Genomic DNA, 23,337 nt, shown 5'->3' with positions numbered 1-23,337 from the left:
TGACCAGTGTCTAATTAGTCTATGCTCATTAATTTGAAGTAGAATGAACTCTCAGAAGGACAGCTGTTTCTTTAGTTGTGTGTAAGTACAAAAGTCTATCACGTCTCAAAACAAAGTGGGAAGCACTGGGGGAAGTGCCGGTAGAGGTTAGAGGTTAGAAGAAGGCCCGGGAGCCCCCCATGTGGGATTAGACTAATAACCTCATCACTCTGTGCCTGTTATTTACACTTCCTAAGCCTTAATTTCCACATTTTTAAAATCGTAATAAGGAGCCTAACTCACAGACTTGATAGAAGAATTGAAAGAGAAAATCCATGTTACTACAATGTCTAGAACATCCCATGCTCAGTAATTATTAGCTCTTATCACCGTTATTATTACACTTACACATCCCTAAATGTATATTACACATTTCTATGGAACCAGAAATCCATTAGGATGAATAAAAGATAAAATAGTACAGCTGTTCCTAAATTGCCTCATTTTAGGACTACGTTTATATCCAATAAACTATTTTCTCTCTGGGGATAGAAATTCTGGCTTAGGCATTTTACTTACACTGAATCAACTACTGTCTGTGCCCATAGTTTAAAAACAAACAGAAAAACAACAACAAGAACAAAAGCCAGTGTGTATATATTAGAAACCTTACAAATGCTGACAGGATTCATTTTAGGATCTCAACGTGAAGTCAGGTTGTCGTATTTATTCACGAAACTTCCCAATAGTGTATACCTTGATCAACAACATGTATTGAATATATTTATGAAGAAAAGTGGCAGAAACGTTGTGGAATTCCAACAGAAATTAATGAGGAAATAGATTTTATTTGATTTTTTCTTATTTTCTCCTATAGCGTAATTTTATTTTACATTTGTAGGACTATGTTGCCCATTCTTCTAGCTCATTTATCAAGTTGCAAAAGTTCCTCAAGAGACAAATTAAAATAGGTAATTGCCTGTGGAGAGCAAGTGACAAAGATATGTGTTGTTTTTATCACAAAAGACTTCTGTTGCTACTTCTCCTAAAGAAAAAATGGATCTGAAAGGCAAGTAGGAGTCAGTCCTCTTCAAGGTAACTTAACTCACCGAATTGTTGCTACTATAGAAAGTTGGAGTGTAGCTTTGATTTATACATTTAAGAATTGAGAATAAACAGAGATAGAAAAGGCTATCATGTTGAAAAGGCCAAGGGCAACCTACAGATTTGGGAAGGGTACACTTCAGTAATTGGAGCTGGAATCATGTAACACCAAAGAAGCCAAACAGTTGACTCTTTGGACTTTTTTTTTTTGCATTATATAAACTCTTTAATAATATGTTGGAATGAATACATTTTATTATCCATAGTCCTACTCCTTTGAGAAATACCTTTGAAGGAGCATTTCTTTGTTATATGTTTTGCCCCAAAAAAGCCTTAAATATAATTGGTGAATCACTATATTATACATCTGAAACCAATATAACACTGTATGTGAATAATACTGGAAGTAAAATTTTAAAAAACGTAATAAAGCACAACTTTAAAGAGCAAAATTTGTAATATTAAACCTATGATAAACTTATATAATAAACTTATATAAATAAGCTTATATAAATATATAACATATAAGATGTATAAAATATAAAATATATAATATTGGAAAAGATTCAGATATTTAAAAAAGATTTAAAGACACACATCTAGAAGGAGTTAAATTGCTTTCTTTGTAAGCAGTTTAAACTTCACCTTTTAAATGTTGATGCAAATATCATACAGAATTTACAGTAGCAGTTACATGAAGGTCAAAAGATTACGGGAAGAGGAGAAAGAGTGATCACAACAGTACAAATAAACTAAAGAGATGGAATTTTTTGTCAGTGGATAAACCAGTTATATATTCTGCTTTCATAGTTTGAATGGTTTACCATATAATGACAGTTCCATTTTCAAGATATCATATCTATAACCCTACTATACTCAAGTTTTCCAGACTTCGCAGGAGTAACCTCTACTTGTATTGTCCTGTACTTGAATACTTATTATATTCCACAAGTGTTAAGTGATCCCCAATCAGGAAAAGATAGTTACTCATTCTACAAATTCTGATTGTTACTTGTCATCTCTCATCTGATCTTTCTCATAATTGCTTCCCAGTTATAACTAGTCTTCTTGGGATCATCTTCATGCAATTGATGCTCTTACATTAACCAAGGCATTTCTAAAGTTGTCATTTTAAAAAGACTTTTCCCTAAGGGTTGAAGATAATATAATGCAGTGACAACGTTAACTAGCTAAAACTGGGGATCACTTGCCTCTGCTCCTAGAGGCTTCAGTCCTCTCACCTTCCTTGTTTTTTTGTTTTTTTGTCTTTTTTTTTTTAACAACCATTTCTCTTTTCAGACCCTCATTTTCATTATGTGATATTCCCAGATGTTAGCCTTAGCTACACAAGACCATAAACTCCAACTCCTTTATCCAGACCTCAGCCACTGGGAAGAGAACATGATATTCCTGCAAAGAATTTCCTGCTCCCAGTCAAAACTTCTCTATAAATGGACGTAATGCTTAACACTTCATCAAGGACCACCTGCACCAGTGATTGGTCACGCTCAGGAACTCTCGGTGGACTGATGACAAATGCTTAACAAAAAGAATATACCAAAGTCGCCCCCAAGTACCTTTCTTTCCCACCCCAAAAAATCTAGCTTTCCAAAGGAAAAAGAAAAAAAGATGAAAGATTAAATAACACTTTGTTCCCACTTTCAGTAGTTTACTTTCGTTTTTAAAAAAAATACAATTGACTCTATTCCCTATACTATATTCCCACTTTCAATAGTTTAAATTTCAGAAATACTGGGATGGAGTTGAGCGTGTGTGTGTGTGTGTGTGTGTGTACTCTGTGATGTTATTTCATTGTGCTCATGGAAACCTAAGAGCAGTTTTCACATTATTATGCTGAGAACACCTTAAATACCCATCTACTCTATAATAAAGCAAAGTATATTTAACTGTTGCTATATTAAAGGCATCACCAAACATTTGTTGATACGGTCAAAGAAAAATCAACAGAAGCATAACAGTTGGTTACAGAGTTAGAAGTATGTTATGTCAAGGATATGATTTACATAGATTTTGAAACACTTTGTTTTGTCAGCCATACATTCAGGTATTTGTGGAAGCAGGCTTACACTGAAATTCATGAGAATTAGTTTTATTGTTATTTCGCTTATATATTGACTCATTGGGTCATGCTTTTCCATGTTGGCTAAACAAACAAACAAAAACCATTTTTTTCTCTTATAGTCCATTTTTATTTTTTGATATAGGAAAATAGCTTTCCCATTCTTCAGTGCATTTCTTACTGCAACCACCCAAATACAGATGTCTTTATATTCATTTGCATTACACTATTTTCAGACTCTCTCCTACCTTGTTTGAAGGGCCATCCACTGTCATTGGAACTGATGATCACATCATCAGTGAAAAGAGTCACCACAGTCAAACTGTTTTAATACGTAGTCTAGTGTTCAATGACACGTAAATGTATTACGATACAAATGCATCGTATCTGTGTCTATGCATTTTCTCGTCCAAATCCCCTAGGTTTAGAACACTTTCCTTAAAACGTTATTTTGTCTGAAGAAAAAAATGTCAGTTGATACATGTTTAATTGTCCCCTTTAATTTTCTATCCATTCCAATAGTTGCTTAAAATATGACACTCAAACTTGACTTTAATAACCCAGATATTCCTTGACCATGGGTGAGTGTATTTCTCCCTCTCCTCCTCTGTTCTTCCTCCTCTTCCTCCTCCCTTGTCCCTTCTCTTCCACCTCCTCCTCCTCCAGCTGACTTGCCCACTCTCACTCTCTTCCTGTGGCATGGACGTTATTTCTATTAAAGCAACTTCAGTTTTCATTAGCTATTTCATCTACTATGTCACATGTTTGACTCTTTTTAGCTTGAAATGGAGACATTTTTAGCTTATATGTCAACTTCTTTGCATTTTTGTGTTTTTTGATCTAGTGCATAGCGTTTGAAATATAAGAGAAATATAGATGAAGCAGGGAAAGAACCTTATACTATGTTACTTGATTCAGAAGGAAATATTTAAAGCCAAAGTTTGAAGCTAAATAAGTCAGAAATTTGAGGACATTAATAAGATATGGTATTGGAAGAAGATAGTGTGAGCGGAGATAGAGTATTTCAGAATTTCAATTTTACTTTGGTTAGCTTAATTTAAAACTCCAATGAGATATCACCTCACACCTGTTAGGATGACTATTATTAAAAAAAAAAAGGACAGTTAATTGTTGGCCAGGATGTAGAGAAATTGAAAATCTTGTATACAGTTGGTGGGAATGCAAAATGGTGCAGCTGCTACAGAAAACACTATGGAGGTCACTCAAAAATTAAAAATAGAACTGCCATATGATCCAGCAATCTCACTTCTGGGTATTTATCCAAAAGACGTGCAATTAGGATCTCAAAGAGATATTAATATGCCCATGTTTATTGCAGTGCTATTCTCAAGATGTAGAAACAACCTATATGTCCATCAGCAGATGAATGGATAAAGAAAATATAATGAAATATCATTCTGCTTTAATAAAGTAGCAAGTTCTGCAAACATGCGACAGCATGCATGAACCTCATGGAAAGACAAACACTGCATGATTCCATTTACATGAGGTATCTAAGATTGTCAAACTCATAGAATAAAAAAAAATGGAATGATGGTTTCTGGGAGCTGGGGGAAGGGGGAATGGAGAGCTACTAATCAATGAGCATAAAGTTTCAGTTAAAGAAGTTGAGTAAGTTCTGGAAATCTGCTGTACATCATTGCACCTGTAGTCAACAATACTCTAGTGTAGACTTAAACATTATTAGAAGGGTAGATCTTATATTAAGTGTTCTTAAAAAAATCTATTACCTTTAAAAAGCTTAATTTAAATGAAATTAATATTTCATTCTTTATTTTGTGTCTGAGAAGATGTATATAGGAAGTGTTTTGTAAATAGGAACGGTATTAAATGATCATACTCTTAGGGAACATTTTAACCTAAGAACCTTTTTATATTTAGAATACAATAGCCTGTTGTGCGTATTAATGTGGTCTTTATGTTTTACATAGCATTTATGATACAAGTCATATTTTATTGAGTAGTTAAAAATGGTTTTGCACAGTATCCTCTTTGATTTTAAATTAACCTATTTTCAATCTCTAAAATAGTGGTTCTCAGAGAGGATGTTTTGTTCCCCAGATGTAATGTCTGGAGATATTTTTGGTTGTCACAATTGTGCATGAGTGTGGGGGTGCTGCTAGTATTTAGTGGATAGAAACCAACAATGCTGCTAAATCTTCTGCCTTGAATAGCACCACGACCATCAACCAAGAATTATCCGATGCAAATTGTCAACAGAGTGGAGGTTGAGAAATTCTGCTGTAGAAGTTAAAAGGTTGTAGTGTCTGAATGATTATTTTTGGCAGTGTGTTTGTTCAGATGTGGAAATGCCCAACTTAATGGATTTTGTATAATTATAATTGATTATGTGAAATATACTGTACACATGTCTGAACTATAATCTGATTATAAAGTGAGGGTTGTGTTTGTACATGGTTGGCATATATTTATAAAGAGTGGCTATGTAGATACACCGATAACAGTATATTAATTCCATTGGTCTTAAATTTAATAGGATTTATGATGCGTAATACCCAGTTTGAAGTAGTAATAATTTGATACATTTCAACTTACGACATCACTGAAAAGCAACAAAAGGATCACATCATCAGTGAAAAGAGTCACCACAGTCAAACCATTTTAATACATAGTCTAGCGTTCAATGACACGTAAACGTATTACGATACAAATGCATCGTATCTGCGTCTATGCATTTTCTCGTCCAAATCCCCTAGGTTTAGAACACTTTCCTTAAAAAGTTATTTTGTCTGAAGAAAAAAATGTCAGTTGATACATGTTTAATTGTCCCCTTTAATTTTCTATCCAGATGTTTCAATTTATTCTGAAGGAAGTAATTTCAGGCATCAAAAGATCAGAACCATTTCAAGACATATAGGAACATTAATAATATTAAATGCCAAATAAAACTGTCTATCAGGACAAGGTGTAATCTATCACACAATAGTAAGCAGAGGTGGAGAGTGACAAAATTGGAATACTGAGATATATCTGTTTTCCAATAACCACAGCTTAATGGGAGGCATGAGTAGTATATATGTATATATATATATATCTGTGTATACAGGTATCCCCTACTTTTGGAAAGCTGATGTTAGCCACTTCAGTTTTACAAAAGACCTACATTAATACCTGTTTTTGCTAACTGAAAAATCCAAAAAGGATTTTCACTGTTATTAAAAAAAAAAATTGAAAAGCAAAAATATCATTCAGTGTGTGTTTTGCAGGGAGCCATTTGTTATTAGAGGCAGCACACACCCAAGCATCAAGAGTGGCCCTGCCAACCTCCTTCCCTGGAAACTATATTCAGCATCTCAGCATCAAGCAGCCATAGCTTGAGCTGTGTCTGTGAGCATCTGTGTTCTGTCTTGATTTATTTTGTGCATCTCTTAGCAAGATGCATCCTAAGGCATTGGAAAAGCCTAAGAAAGGTTATTTTTTAGGCCTGAGGAAGCTCAAAATATTTTTCCATATAAATTAATGGTAATTGTTTCTTTGCTTTTTACCGTTTTGGCTTATGAAAGGTTTCATAGAAATGCTCTACTTTCAGAGAGCAGGGGAGACAAAGATAGAGATATAGATGTATACATGCATTCTTATTGGGAAAAGGAAGAAGTATTTTTGCCTGTTCACTGGCAAATTTCAGTGTGACAAACTAGGACAAGTAAAGGGGAAGACGTAGGAGCTATAAAATGATGAGGACCTTCTTGATGGACAGTGCTCATGAATGGAGGGCAAGTCATCCAGCGTCCTAGTAAAAGAGACTTTTGCGGGCAGTAGGCATGTAGCAAGAAATGCTAAGAGGGAAGGGAGAAATCCAAATGAAGATGGGTCTAAAATTAAATTTGTTTTTTTTCTTTTTTTTCAAGTTTTTATATAAATTCCAATTAGTTAACATACAGTGTAATATTAGTTTCAGGTGTAGAATTTAGTGATTCATCACTTGCTTACAACATCTGGTGCTCATCACAAGTGCCCTCCTTAATCCCCATCACCCATCTAGCCCATCCCCCCACTCACCTCCCTTCCAGCAACCTTCCCTTTGTTCTCTATAGTTAAGAGTCTGTTTTCTGGTTTGCATCTCTTCCCCCCCTCCCTCCGCCCCCACCTTGTGTTCTTAAGGGATCTTCTCAGCTGGCTTCTTCCTCTTCTCCCCAAGGTATAAAGTTGCTTAGTGGAAAGAGAGGAAGGAATAGTATAAGGTTTGAAAAGATGTGAAGGTTCAGAATAGCTATGAATAGCAAAGAAACCAGCTATGGACATAAGCTGGGAGTCTGAAGAGTTCAGTTGAATGGTACCAATCTACATAATATGCAGCTACTGTGATATTTCTATTCTAAAAGAGAGTTAAAGGCCGTATTAAATATTAAACAGTCTCTTTGAGAGGGCTCTTGAAAATATAGTCTTAGTGTCATTTCAAGTTATTGCTGAGGCTTGGCTTGATTATTAGTTGGCTGCTGTTAACAACCACAGTTATAGGTACTGAACACATCATTTTTTTCTATTGTAAGGTGTATTGTTTTTTTTTTTCCAGTTTTAAAGATAAAGATCATTTAGATTTAGATGCATTTTATACTACTAGACTTAATAAATGTTAATGATCCCTTTCTTATCTGAGTTGAAGGAGAGAGAGCTTTCTTATATTAAAACGATGAAACTCTCAATAGATAATCTGAATGGAAACATTTAATTCATTCATTCAGTGATGAGTTAGAATTTAGACAGATAATTTCCCTGATGCTGGAAAAACTAAATATTTTTTAATCTTTTATGTCCTTGAAAGTATATACTAACTATGGCAAAATAATAGAAATTAAATAGTTATTGGTATTGATTGGATGTTCAAAATATAAATTTGGTTTGATATGTGGTTATGCCTTAAATGTCTATTTATAGTCCTCTATTTGGGTCTGGACTGCTGTTATTTAATTCTGTTAATCTATTAAATATTCATGATGCATTTTAAAAATAATCTTTATTTACAGTGTTCTGATATTCAATTATAATAATATCACAGAAATAATAGTAGTACTTTAATGTAATAGCAATTATCATCACATTGTACATTCTGTATTGGAAAGCAGGTGTAATAGAGGTGGGGGAGAGCCAACTTACAAAATAAGAATTGTCCAAGCACCTTTACTCTAGATATTCCAGCTCTCCTCATTTAGATGATAAAGCAAAATATCACTTATATTTTACTTGGTTATCAGAAGTGGTCAAATGTAAAGTTAAAACATTAATTGGGGGAGGCTTTTTTTTTTTTTTTTTAAGTGAAGAAAATGTCCTGAAGAAAAGAGTGGTGGTTTTTTTTTTTTTAATTTTTAATATTTATTTTTAACTATCAGTATATACATAAATGTAAACAAAGCTGAGGACAGTAGTTGGGAATACATAAAGTTATCACCATCTGCAAAACACTAATGGCAACATATCAAAATATTTTTTGTTTTTTGTTTATTTTTTCTTAAATATACAGAAATCATCATCCCCATGTTGAGTGTCATAGCCATAGAACATCTGTTTTAATAACATCAATAAATCACACAAAAAATGACATTTGATGGTAAATCACAACTTATACACAGTTTCATTATCCCGCCATGATATACACCCAACAAACAGTTGTTGGAATCTCCTCAGTGCCGTATCTTAGGCAGTCAGGGATGCAGCATGCCTGCCCTTTCTGGACTTGATGACTATAGGGGAGGCTAGAGGGAGACAATTAACATAAGTAGGAGGAGAATTGTGATAAGCAGGTGTAGAGATGATAATATTTTTATTTTATTTGTAAGGATACTGAGACTCAGGGAAAGCATTTGGCTCCAGCTAGGTTGTTAGACTGGTAAAAAGTAGAATTTGAGCTCAGACCTATTTTATTTCTGGTTTTATAGCCCCTTTGGGGGCTTTCATAGTATTTACATTTATTTATTTATGTTTTAATGTATTTAGTGACTTTTTTTTCTTTTAATGAGTGTGACATAGGTCTATCAGTTGAGAATTTTTTTCCAAAATTATTTTACAATGATCTGGTTTACTTTGTATAATGTTTACTTGCAATATCTTTTAAATTTATCCTGAATTAATTTACTTAGGACATTTAACTGTTTGTTCTGTATGTTCTGATTGATGGCCTGGGAAGTTATGTGATGTCTTAAAACAGACGCTGGTGCTGTACCAAACCAACAGTGAGAGACTGATTTGTATCGCTCAAATTCATATGTTGAAGTCCTAACTACCAGTACCTCAGCACCGGACCCCCTGTGGAGACAGGGTCTTCACAGAGCTCATTGTGTTAAAATGAGGTACTTAGGGTTGGCCCTAATTCCAGTGTGACTGTTATCTTTATAAAGAGGGGAAATTTGGAGATAAACACCCAAGGAGAATGCCTTGTGGAGATGAAGGCAGAAATGGAAGTGATTCAGCAAAATTCAAGGGCCATCAAAGATAGCTAGTGAACTACCAGAAGCTAGGAAAAAGGCATGGAACTCCCTCAGGAGGAGGCAAGGTCTCCCTCAAAGACCTCAGAAGGAACCAACCCTATTGACCTCTTGATCTCCGACTTCTGGCCTCCGGAACCGTGAGACAAGTTTCTGTTGTTTAACCACCACATTTGTGGTATTTTGTAACAGCAGCCCTGGCAAACTAACACATCAACTAATAAGCAAATGTTTTGAATGGGAAAAATGTATTGTTTGTTTTTATATTTGTACTAATAAAAAGGTCAATTGTAGCTTGCCTAGAAAAGAAAGCCCTCATATCTATGATTGAAAATAATCATATAATCATTTTCAGAAAACAAAATTATTATGCTTATCTGGATTTGAAAAGCTTATTCTATGTCAGACAGAAAGATGATTATATATAATATACATATGAAGGAATATGTATGAAGAGAACAGAATACTGTTTTGAGTTCTCAGAATGTAATGCATTTACATTTTCTGATCTTTGCAGTGAGTGTTAACCTTACACTATAATTTATCATAGTGAAATCTAACACGTGAAAAGAGAGAATGAACATTGGCATAAAAAACTTTAGTGTTTTTTTTTTTTTTTTTCTAGTCCAAAGTTATCCTACTTAAGTATTTTCTTTTACCCACTGCTGGCAAAACCAGCTCTATAGTACATACAAGTAAATAGATTTATAATCTCTGGATATCAGTGCTGAATCTTAAACTTGCCCTTCAAGTCAGAAAACTATTTAGAGTCTTAATACCATAGAAATGATGAAATGTATAATTGTGAAGTTTAAAAATCATATATAAATTTAAGTGTCAGAGGAAAGAATAAATTTCCCAGTTAATAAAATACCCACCTTAATATGTGTGAGAGACTCTAAAAGGAAAAGAAAAACAACATAAAAAAACAAGCCAAACAAAACACAAATCAAATCTCATGCAATAAAATGTGCTTCAGAAATTATTATACATGCTTTTTATAATATTTGTTAGTGGTAGTATCCATTCTCATTAATATATATTTGCCTTTTAATAGCTTTAAGAGCTTATTAATTGTGAAGCACATTGTTAAGTTTTGGGGGTAGAATAACCAAAAAAAACCCCAAAAACTTTTTATATCAGTGGAGTTTTTGGTCTGCAGTGGGTATGGGATATTTGCATTAATAATTATATTTTGATGACAGCCAGGAAGAAAGCAACATTGAAAGATATAATGAGAGATAATAACAAGCAATTTTTTTGGTTTAGACATATAGGAAGAGACATGTCATTATCTGAGACGTGAGTGATACTGGAGATTCCCGGCAAAGACCTGGGAAGCACAAATGTCCGTAGAAGGAATAGGACCTATGAAAACTGTGAGCTGTGAGATTTTAGTACATGCTGGCTATAAAGTAAGGTCAGTGTGGCCATAGCATAGTGAATGTGGATGCTCTGAGCTGGAGATATAGACAGGGCTGAGACTACACCAATCCCTGAAGGACATGTTAAAAACTTTGATATTAATCCAAGTACATAACCTTAATCATCCTTCAGGTCTCAGTTTAAGCTTTGAGTATAATAAAAGGAGACCCAAGTGCAGCTGTCCCAAGAACAATGTTAATCTTTTTTTTTTTTTTAAAGATTTTATTTATTTATTCGACAGAGATAGAGACAGCCAGCGAGAGAGGGAACACAAGCAGGGGGAGTGGGAGAGGAAGAAGCAGGCTCATAGCGGAGGAGCCTGATGTGGGGCTCGATCCCACAACGCCAGGATCATGCCCTGAGCCGAAGGCAGACGCTTAACCGCTGTGCCACCCAGGCGCCCCAGAACAATGTTAATCTTTATTCTGCTTCTTAAAAAGACAGACCTAGCACTTTCATGGAATGTGCTATACAGAAAACTTTCTCAGATATCTTTTCTCCAAAGTTTCTCAATCACAGCACTCATTAAAAATTGCACTCCTTCTCTGTCATTGATATATTGATGCAGTTCCCAATGTTATGGTCTCTTGTCATTTATTTCCTTTTTCTCCACCCAAAGCATCCTGGCTTCCATCTGCAAAGCCACACTAGTCATTCTAGGAATTGCTGTAGGTTAGGACCCAAGTGTAGTTTCTCTGTCACTTTGATTGCTTGTTTATTAGAAATTCATATGGACAGTTTCTATAAAATTCTGTATCCTGTGAGAAATGTTAATCTTAGGTCTCCAGACATAGTTTTTAGTTTATTGTAACTTTGTAGAGTGCTGGGGCAGTTACTGGATTTTCCCTTATGTTAATCTAGGCATCAAATCTGTAAGATCTCAGTCAGTTGACTGCTTGATTACCCACCACCACCTGTTTTTCTTTTAGGGTCAAGAGTCTCATTTAGAAATAATAGAATATTATAGAAATTATAGGCCAATAGTACTTCTGTTCCTTGAGTTCCATTTAATACAGATATTAACTTGAAAATCCCAAGTCCTGTGTACCCTGGTTTTTCATTTTAATTATGTGAACACCAAACACTTAAAGAATTCAAGCTTTACTGCTTCCATCTATATCTGAGAATCACAAACGCCCCCTAAAATAACAACAAAAACAAAAACTTTAAACAAGTCCACAGCTGAAGCATCATAAACTTGTATGCATACTGGTATTACATGAACATTTTTATTCATTTTTGAGTGGGTGAATCTCCTTTACAGGGAGTTTCTACTCATGTAAATATTCCTTGTTATTAAAAATGGTGGCTTAAAATGTTATTTATGTATTCCTGTATGACATGGTGTCCAGAGTCCCAAATCATTGAGGATGGCTATTACTAATTAATTCAATATTCATAGTTTAAAATTGGTGAGTACTAATTATTATTCAAGGTCATGAAAGTATTTGGTTATTTTGATGGAAATATGTGCTATGACTAATGTATTTATTGTTAGCCATTTACAAAATGGTTTATACGTAAGAGTTGTATGTCAATAAATTTGAGCAAATTAGAAAAAGGAGTGTTCTATTTCATTTCAAAGATAATTTTAATTCACTAACTCTTAGCTAGATTAATGCTCCTAATAAAAATTAAGCACTCCCCAATGCATGGCATGTGTACCAAATGACCTCATTAAATAGGTATATGGAGAACAGATGCCTCTATGACCTGTCTCCAGATTTACTGAGGAGGGAGTGTCCTTGCTTTAGTGTCCCTATGATCAGTGAATGAATCTCCAATTAAAGACACAAGGACGATATTTCCTCATGGTATGTTCTTTATGCAGTTTGGCAAAATTTGAAACGTTTAACAAGATTCATCTTTTGCTGATGAATTTGTTGTCTTCTTTACAAGTCAATAAATGCTTGATTTATAATCAGATTTTAGTTATTGAGTATGTTTTTTTCAGTAAGACACCCTTTTCAGGCAACGGAGATCAGTCTTTAGGTTCATTTTTGTAAATATTACCACATTTTAAAATATTTGATTTGAATTATTCTGTACATAGTATTAATCACTGTGAATGCACTGTTTTCTGTAACATACATAAGACCTTAAGGTATCTAATCAAACCATTATTTGTTTGTTGTTACTGTTGTTGTTGTTTCTGCTATTGTGATTGGTTTTATAGGTTTCTGTTAGCTATGAAATAATATAGCTGTTAAATCAATACTTGATCTTGTGTCATGTTACCGATATTGCCTCCATGGTACAGGAAAATTCAATGTAGATATTAAAATCGTAACATTGTAGGGGCGCCTGGGTGGCACAGCGGTTAAGCGTCTGCCTTCGGCTCAGGGCGTGATCTCGGCGTTCTGGGATCGAGCCCCACATCAGGCTCTTCCACTATGAGCCTGTTTCTTCCTCTCCCACTCCCCCTGCTTGTGTTCCCTCTCTCGCTGGCTCTCTCTATCTCTGTCAAATAAATAAATAAAATCTTTAAAATAAAATGAAATAAAATAAAATAAAATAAAATAAAATCGTAACATTGTAAAATTAATTTTTCTAATGGTGTATTTTAGGTTGTTGGCTTTTCTGTTGTTCTGCCTTCTACTTAAAATCCAATAGGAAATGTAGCATGACTTTAGAGTCAGTTACACGTTTAAAGTATTATACGAGTATTCACATTGAGAGCTCTAAAAACTATATGAAATGGGAGCTAAATTTGATGACAAGTATTTAATGTGCCCATAGCATTGTTAGGTGGTCTTAATGTTTCTACAGAAATCCCAAATAACTCTGTTGATTGAATGTGCTCATTTAGTCTTAGCACTTTCAGAGAACCACAACATAAGTTACCCATCTACTGACCATGTTACTTAATGTTATCTGTTACCTTGTTATTGGAAATTTTTAAAAATAGGTACATCCAGCTAAGTAGGTTTATATACACCTGGAGTATACATTATTAAGAAAGGAGCTGTCTGCATGAACAACTTGTTAGTAAAATTATTTGATATGTTTATCAGCTCAAAAATTATTTAAATATGAAAATTTACTAGGCAGTACATGTGAATGTGAGACTTAATTGTCAAATGTAATTAACTATCTTTAAAGCTGGCATGTGAGGGAGAATAATACTTCAATTAAAAAGGCATTACTGAAAAATACTTTTATAGGAAAAGATAAACTCTTTATAAATGTGTGTCAGGAAGGAAAGTATGCTATATTTGCATATAAAATATAAGAACTAAGTAAATGAATATTATGAGTATAAATTTTACAATATGTTTGTGACGTATATAGAGAAAGAAGAATGTTGATCTTAAAATATGGATACCTGTTTAACGTGGGAATGATGAGAATTGCCTTAAGAATGAGCATTTTCCAGTGATAGGTCACTCAACTCTAAATACATATGGAAATCTTTTGGAAAATCTGAACCTTGATATTACTCATAAATTAAAATCTAAAACATGCTGTGTACTCCTTTGCATCATAATATTTTTCTACAGGCCATTCTTCAAACACTAGCAAACCCTTTGTATAATGTAACACAATTTTCTTATATTAATTATATAAAATTATCTTATATTACTTGGAAGAAAGAAAAAAGTAGACTTCTATAAGTTACTTGAGAAGATTATCATGACATATAACAATTAAAGGAAAGGAGCGTATCTATAGAGTAATTGTATTTTGATAAACACAAAATTAATATATGTATTTATATATATGTATAATCATAGGAATTTTGGAATGTAGCACATTGAGTTGTTAATTAATCTTTGCTATAATAGGGAGCTAGGATTATGTATATTGGGATATAGGGTGAGGAGTTGTTTCAGGAATACATAAGGGACAACTAATTTCTTCAAAAATGTGATGTATTTATCAAGCTTGCTTTCTTGATGGAAGAAATAACTGAAAAGCTTAGTTTTCATGTATCTAATATGTTACTTTAACTTTTCAGGTTATAATAAGTTTCTATAAAAACAATATCTACAAATATTCAGACACCCTTCCCCTCACCATCATGGTAAGAAAGGATTCTAAGTATCTTGACTAAGTCCTAGCAAGATGAAAATATATATTTCTATCATCCACCTACTGGTGCTTCATTTTCAAGAAGATTAAGGTGGAGTAAATATTTGTCATGGGGAGTTTACATACTATCAATATGTGAAGACCTCCACAAAAGTTATAGTTTTATTTCCTTTCTTTCAAGTTCATCTCTAATAGCTATCCTTAGAGGTCAACAGCAGTCTGATTTTTAAGGTCAATATGAATGAAATTCTTTAACTTCTCTTGGTAGCTTGTTATATTTGCAAAATTAACTTTGCTTTCCATAATATGGGTTATTAACTGAAGAGTTAGTTATCTGTCCCTTAATTGTATTGGTAGCTGTGTATACACCTAGACAAGTAGTGATTCACTTTAAGTCATTATGTTGAAGATAATGTGTAACAAACTTGACATATTTCGGAAAATATAGAAGAAACTTTTTCCTTTTGGCTTTTAGTTTAAATTATGCTCTCAATTTTAGAGAATTTGATTTTATTAGCACTGCTTGGGAGTCTTTTTATCAGAAAAATACTAAATATTACAATTCATTACAAATTTGGTTTGAACTAAGAACCTCTAATAATTTTGGAGAAAAGTAGATGGGGTAGACCTAAAAAAAAAAACATTTAAAGTTTATTAGATACAATCTTCCCTCCTGGGAGGTAAGAATTTGGATTTCTGACTCTCTTTTCCTTCTTGAAAAATAAGGAAAAATCATTGGTTGTAACAAATATTATTTATTTTTATTTCAGTTTTTAAAAGTAAGTTTGAATTTGACTCTATATGAAGGTGATCAGAATGACTGCTATCATTCAATGAAAGGAATTGATCAAAACAGAGTGTTTCCTAAAAGCATATAGGAACATTCCACTCCACATTCTTGAATTATTGTGTGACATATACTGGAGAATAGGCACTCAGTTATAATTTGAATGAAGGATGAATGGTACCAAGCTATAGGGAGTGTTGAGAAACACTGGATTAGGTAAATATATGAGGCTTATACCTATCTATCTAATTTTATTTTCACTGTATCACTTTAAATAATTTTATCTATAAGTTCTAATTTCCTTTCAACCATTTCGACTAGAAATAGAATATATCCTATAAAATATAAATTTATAGATTTTTGGTTTTTGTGATGGCTTATTTCACTTAGGTTAATGTCTTCAAGGTACATCTATGTTGTAGCATGTGTCAGAATTCCCTTCATTTTATAAGACTGAATAATATTTCATTGTGTGTATATATATACACATACATATTGTATATATACACAATATACATAGATATATGTATATTTAAACATATACATATATATATTTATCTGTTCAAATTTTATCCATAAAATTTTAAAGTTTATTGACATTGCATTAAAACCTGTCATATCCGATGTGTTACTCCTCAATCATAATGCATAATTCAGTGAGTGCATAATGCAAAATTGCAGCAAATATGGTATGATAACTTAGCATTTCCATGAGGCCCTGCACACGCTTACTTGTGTACACAGAAGAGTTGGGTCTCTGATTTTCACTGCACCTTTAGTATACCCAAATTGAGCAAGTATTTAAGAGATTCATATTTAGGACCTTGGAGCCCACTGTATATAACCACATTGTCCAATTTAACTTTGGAAATTATCAATCACTGGTTTTCTCCCCACTCTGGCATAGTAGAATGGTGGGCCATTTTGTTGGACCCACTCCAGGTGATCTTCCCCTAGCCTGTCAAGAGCAGGCATTTATAAGTTACTTAACATGATCATTAAGTCCAATATGTGCTTATATTTCTTGTCTTTGTGACCTCAGTGTGTTTTAGGCAGGTTCATCTTTCCTATTTTATAGAAAGGGATCTGAAACTCTGAGGATTTAAGCGACTTGTTGACGGTCAAGTGCTTTTGTCAGAGTCAGGAATAGAACTAAGATCTCTTGATTCTCTAGCCATAACCCTTTCTTTTTTTTTTTTTTTTTTTTTTTAAGATTTTATTTATTTATTTGACAGAGATAGAGACAGCCAGCGAGAGAGGGAACACAAGCAGGGGGAGTGGGAGAGGAAGAAGCAGGCTCATAGCAGAGGAGCCTGATGTGGGGCTCGATCCCGTAACACCGGGATCACGCCCTGAGCCGAAGGCAGGCGCCCAACCGCTGTGCCACCCAGGCGCCCCTATAACCCTTTCTATAATACAGTGTTCTTTGTAGTTTCTAATGTATTATTTTTATTACAAGTTCGTTGATTAACCTTTGTTTGATATAATCACACTTCCATAATTGTGTCTCGAAATTATCACTTAATTAAAGCCATTTTTAATGCCTTATCTCCCTAGAAAAATATCCAAGTATTCCTGTCTGAGATATGATATGTAAAGAAATAAAAGTACTTGTCATAAGTTTGCTGATATTACAAAAAAGTAACACATAATTTAAAATATTTTTAATGAATTTAAAATAAATTAAATGAATTCATATGATACCTTGAAGATGTTCTTTAATATTCAGTATCAGGTGGAATGCTGTTTTAATCTTAGAATCCAGGTCAGTTGACTGGAACTCTTCCGCTGGGTCAGGATCTAGAATTCATCAGTGGGTCAGGGTCTGGTAAATGGACAAGGTGAGAAGCATGAGTCAGTTTGCTTCTGGAGAACCATCCCTATGATTAGATGGAGTTCAGCTAACATGTGTTCTTTGTTGTTTCCTCTCTTTATTCTCTGTTCATTTTGGTATTAATAAAATCAGATTAAAGACATTTCTATGACAGGATCGATTTGGGGGAAATACAAAAGAATCATGTCGTGTCTTTGTTGATGATGGTGATTGTTTTATGTGTGGGTATTACATATGTGAGACTCAGTTCTCATTTTAACAATTGCTAACAGAGCCTCATTCTCTTACCTGAGTCTTGCCTTAGTGACAGCATGGAGACAGATTCCTCATATACTGAGACAGACTGTGATAGATAACCAAGAGCTCAATCCTATTAATGTTTGTTGAGATGAATAGAATCAATATGTATTTGTGGATGCGGTACCCAGTGAACATAAGCAGTTCCCATACAGGATTACATGGATAGGTTCAAAGCCTAGGAGACACAATAATTCTATATCAGCCATGATGGCAAGAAGGTGATGGAATGCAAGAACTTATTCAAGGAGACCTTCTGTTAATTCATAATCAGTTCTGAGTGTGGTACCTTTGGATCTACCTGTGTTAATGCCCAAATGAAATCAGAGGCTTACAGATAAGCCTGACTTTGCTGCGATGTAGAGAGGTTTTGGTAGGTATAAATGGCAATGCCATGAAACTTCAGCATGTTGTTTAAGTAAACCTCTACTTTGTCCCAAGTCACAATAAGCTGGTATAATTGCTCAAGTTCCAAATGTACGTAGATTTTCCTTTTTGGAGTATTCAGTCTTTAAATCCTGTATGAACATGATTCAATACAGAAATATAAAATGGGAGAAACTTAACTAAACAAATGAAAACCTTCTCTAAAGATAAACTGAGAAACATGTTTAAAAAATGAAAAACTTTGTTGTTTATGGTGATGTAGTTTACGAATATGATCATGAAGATCAGCATTTTCAAAAGAAGTTCGATAAAAGTATAGTTTGTGTTACAAGGGAAATGGACTGAAAATATTCTTCTGTAGTGCTTTTATGAGATTTTTAAAAGCTGACTATGCATTTAATGCACATAATGAAACTTGGGCCCTTATAATTTACTAAAACAAAAAAAAAAACAAAAAAAAACTTAAACAAAAAGGATGTCTTTAGTTTCTGTTCTGATCTCTTTGAGTGCTTTGCTAATTATTTCAGGCTTATACTTGCAAAAATTTGTTAGAAAATTAGAGCCATTTAATTTTTTTAATGTTTTCTTTTGTGCACATTTCGCTTTGTCTAGTTTTCTCTTTTAAAGATCTTTAGAGCTCTGTCAGTTAAGTTTGAGACATGTCATTCCCTCTTCTTTCCTTTGTTTCTTTCCTAAATATCATTTGTTTTAAAACTGGGTCAGTCTGCTTTGATTTCATTTCCTTGCTTTCTGAAGATTACTGATTCCAAAATAAAGAAGCTCCCTGACATCAATATTATATATGATTCATAAAATAGTTTTTAGAGTCCTCACAACTGGCCATGTGGTATATAATGTTTTCCAGGTTCCTAATTGTCTCCTTTTTTTCATGCCCAGTGGGGGGAAAACCTAATTCTGCTCAAACTGGCCCCTTTTCCTGGAACAAAATGGTTAGAATCCCATAAGGCACAAATTCGTTCTCAGCTCTCCTCTTTCATCTGGTTAGGGAGGCTCAGAAAATCAGAGGAGGACCCTCCTTTGCAATGAGTACATTGACAGAGAGTATGAGGTGACTATAACCTTGGCCGTACTGTTACGGATGATTTCTTTCCATGATCAGAGATTGTCAGGGGAAAGGAAGCAGTGTGTTGAGTAGAGAAGTCAGAAAAAGGAGATCTCAAATCATAGTACTCAATTTCTCTTAGTTTCAGATTCTTATTTAGAAAAAAGGGAGACGGGGCATCTGGGTTGCTCAGTTGGTTTAGCGGCTGCCTTTGGCTCAGGTCAAGATTCTGGGGTCCTGGGATCAAGCCCCGCATCGGGTTCCCTGCTCAGTGGGGAGTCTGCTTCTCCCTCTTGCTCTGCTCCGCCCAGCTCGCTCTTTCTCTCTCTCTCTCTCAAATAAATAAATAAGTAAATAAATTTTAAAAAAAATAAAGAAGAAAGGGGACAACCCCTGCCTTTTAAGAAAACTTTATGACAAGGTATTGTAGATGTAGTGCAAGTCATAGATGAGTTTTTCCATAATTTGCAACTCAGGGTGATGATTACTTAAGGTAGATTACAGGTAGCACTGGAATTGACTTACTGCTTTACTTCATTCCAGTATTTCTACATTAAATGATTTCAACCTAAGCAAAGAAACCATTCCACTTTCTGTTGTAGATTTTAGGTTTGAATTTTTTCTTTTCCTTAATAGGATAGGCCCTCAGTTGCCTTTCAAAGATAATTGAAGGATTATTGAAAAGGAATCATCTGCTGGTCCTTGTACAAAAGTAAAAATGATAAACCCCTGTTTTTCTATCTTGTTCCTCCATTTCAGATTAATGAGACTCATCACATTTTGAGACTGTAACATTTTTTAAAGGATAATGCCCATATGTCATCAATGTTATATAACCTAAAAAGTAAATCAGAACCTTTGCTTTCACATTTACAAATTTCATAAGTAAAAACTAAAGGGAAGTAGAGAATGAAAATCCTTTTTCTCCTGTACGAAGAAATAAAATAGTTCAAACACATAGAAGGAGCAGGAACAAAAAATGTTAAGATACATTTGAGATGAGCTTTCACTGACCCCATTGTAAAAGAGCTACAGGTGTATTTTAACTGACCTTTCATAACAGACCACGGGTCAATATTTTATGGCATACAGCTTTATTCATTTACTGAAACACCATTTTACTCACATTTACACACATTGTCATGTGACTTTCATAGGCCAAATTGCAACTAACTCTTTAAGGTTTCGGTGAGGTCCCACAGTGAATTTTGAAGATTATAATTTAGAGAATACTGTAATCAAATTTTGGTTTTAACTGAACAGGAATCATAGCAGAATTGTCTTATAGTGATAGTAAAATTAAAGTCAGTGAACTTCTAATTCATAGCACTCTATGAATAGGGCTTAATTTTCAGTAAAGATGTTATCTCACATGTAAGGGAGTGTATTGTTCTATGTTAACCTACAATAAAATAGAAGTATTTAGTATTAGTACCTATTGTTAGTTATTTTTAGGGCCACATATAATGTGCTTGTGTATTTGAATGTTTGTGTACGAATTTGAGACTTGGCCATATGTGTGTTTTATCATGTAAAACCGTGTGGTTCTATATGGATTCAGTTTACTTTACTGAAAAATTGATTGTAACTTCTGACTTTTTTTTTTTCTCTAAATCGTGGGTCATCATCTGACCATTGACGTAAGTGGCACTTACGTGTCCTGTGTTACAGAATATTTAATCTCTCAACATGATGGCAGCTAAATTTAGTTTGAAAAGTAGCTAGCTCAATAAAAATTAGCTTTTATTAAAGACATCATTAAAAGTGTACTAGATGTTACTACTACTTTTGCTGTTACTACTGCAGTTATTACACCTAATGATACGCCAGCTAACCATAGCAGAAGTGCTTTGTATTTGCCATGCACTGTCAAAAGTACTTTTGGATCTTATCTGAGTCTTTGCTGTCACCTCAAGGAGTCACTGGACTGATTTGCTAATGTCATCTTCTCTAAAGATTTTATTTATTTATTTAACAGAGAGATAGCGAGAGAGGGAAGACAAGCAGGGGGAGTGGGAGAGGGAGAAGCAGGCTTCCTGCCGAGCAGGGAGCCCGATGTGGGACTTGATCCCAGGACCCCGGGATCCATGACCTCAGCCTAAGGCAGACGCTTAACGACTGAGCCACCCAAGTGCCCCTGATGTCATCTGTATATCACATCTTCCATTGTAGTAGAACCCTAGTTTGTCTGTCTCCTTCTCTACGTTCCAGCTCTACTAGATGCCTTACGTTTTCACTGATTCACCAGTCTCTCAGGCCTCTGAGCTTTTGCACTTTTATTTGCTTCCAGTGCCTGAAAAGCCATTCCACTTTCCCTGGACCTCTATCTCAGGTTGGGGGACAAATATCCAAGCATTGTGTAGTCCAGAAATCTCCCTAGCTTCTCCTAAAAATAAGAGTGGAAAGCCTACTGTTTGCTCCTTCCAGAGTCTTTTCCTTCTACCATGGCATTTTTCAAACACAGCATGTGTTGATTTGGCTGTCCAACTGGCTTTGTTATTCCCTGAGATAAGGAATCTCCATTATAGTCAGTAGTAGTGACAGTAGTAATGGCAGCAGTCCTGGTAATAATAGTGGTAGTAGCAGTTTTAATAGTAGTAGAATTTGTATTTCCAACTTGTTAGTATAGCACCTGGAACTGAGTGCAGGCCTGATGTTTGAGTGGATGAATGAATGAAAGAATGGATAAAGTGATGACTTTGTGCTACTAACGTTTCCATTTGATAAGGGAGAAAGCTGAGGTTTAGATAGGTGAAACTATCTCTTTGCAGACATATTAGCTGAGCTTGGAATCTAGAGCCCAGTGAACTCTAAAATCCATTTTTTTTTGTTTAGTTGAGATTTTATTGAGATAATCGTAGATTTAGTGTTGTATTTGGGTTTTCCAGACAAACAGAACCAATAAGAGATGGATGGATGGATGGACGGATGGACGGATGGACGGATGGACGGATGGACAGATGGAGAGAGAGAGAGATCTAGAAAAGATTTATTATAAGATACTAGCTCAGCTGGGTATGGGGCTGAGAAGTGTCATGATCCGCATACTGCAACCTGGAGACCCAGGAGAGGTGGTAGTGGTTGGAGGCCTGAGAGCTGGAAAGCCAATGATGTAGATTCCAATCCAAGTTGAAAGCCTAAGAGCTAAGAATTCTAAGGGTAGAAGATCAGTGTCCCAGCTAAACAAGAGAGAGCGAATTCAACCCTTCTTTGCCTTTTTGTTCTTTTCAGGCCCTGAAAGGATTGGATGGTGCCCACCATATGGAGGAGGGCCATCTACTTTACTGAGTCTACCAATTCAAATGCCAATCTCTTCTAGATCACCTTCACAGACACACCCAGATATAATGTCTAACTAGCTCTCTGGGGATCCCTTTTGACCCAGTCAAGTTGACACATAAAATTAACCATTGTAAGAAATTAGAGAAATTCATTGTAAATTTTGTCCAGCTTTCCTCAGTGGTAAGATTTTGCAAAACTCTTGTATAATATTATAACTAGGATATTGACATTGATGTACCTAGCTGATTCAAATTTCTTTCAGTTTTACTTTTACTCATTTGTGTGTGTTTTGGGTGCAATGAGTTCTATACGGTTTTATCACCTGTGTAGATTCCTATATCAACCAGCATAGTAGAAATACTGAACAGTTCCTGTACGACAAGGATTTTCATATTGTGCTTTGACAACCACACACACTTCCCTTCCCCCTCCTCCCTGGTTCTTAACTCCTAGCAATCACTAATCTGCCTTCATTTCTAAAATTCCTTTATTTCAAAAATGCTATATAAATGGAATTATATAGCATGTAATCTTTAAGATTCTTCACTTGAAAATACTGTGGTAATCAGTAAAGTAGTAGTAATAATATTATTAATAATTTACTTT

The sequence above is a fragment of the Ursus maritimus genome, unplaced genomic scaffold, assembly GCF_017311325.1.
Source record: "Ursus maritimus isolate PB19 unplaced genomic scaffold, ASM1731132v1 scaffold_4, whole genome shotgun sequence".
NCBI lineage: Eukaryota > Metazoa > Chordata > Mammalia > Carnivora > Ursidae > Ursus > Ursus maritimus.
The sequence above is the reverse complement of the archived record's forward strand: the minus strand, read 5'-3'. Positions refer to the sequence as shown.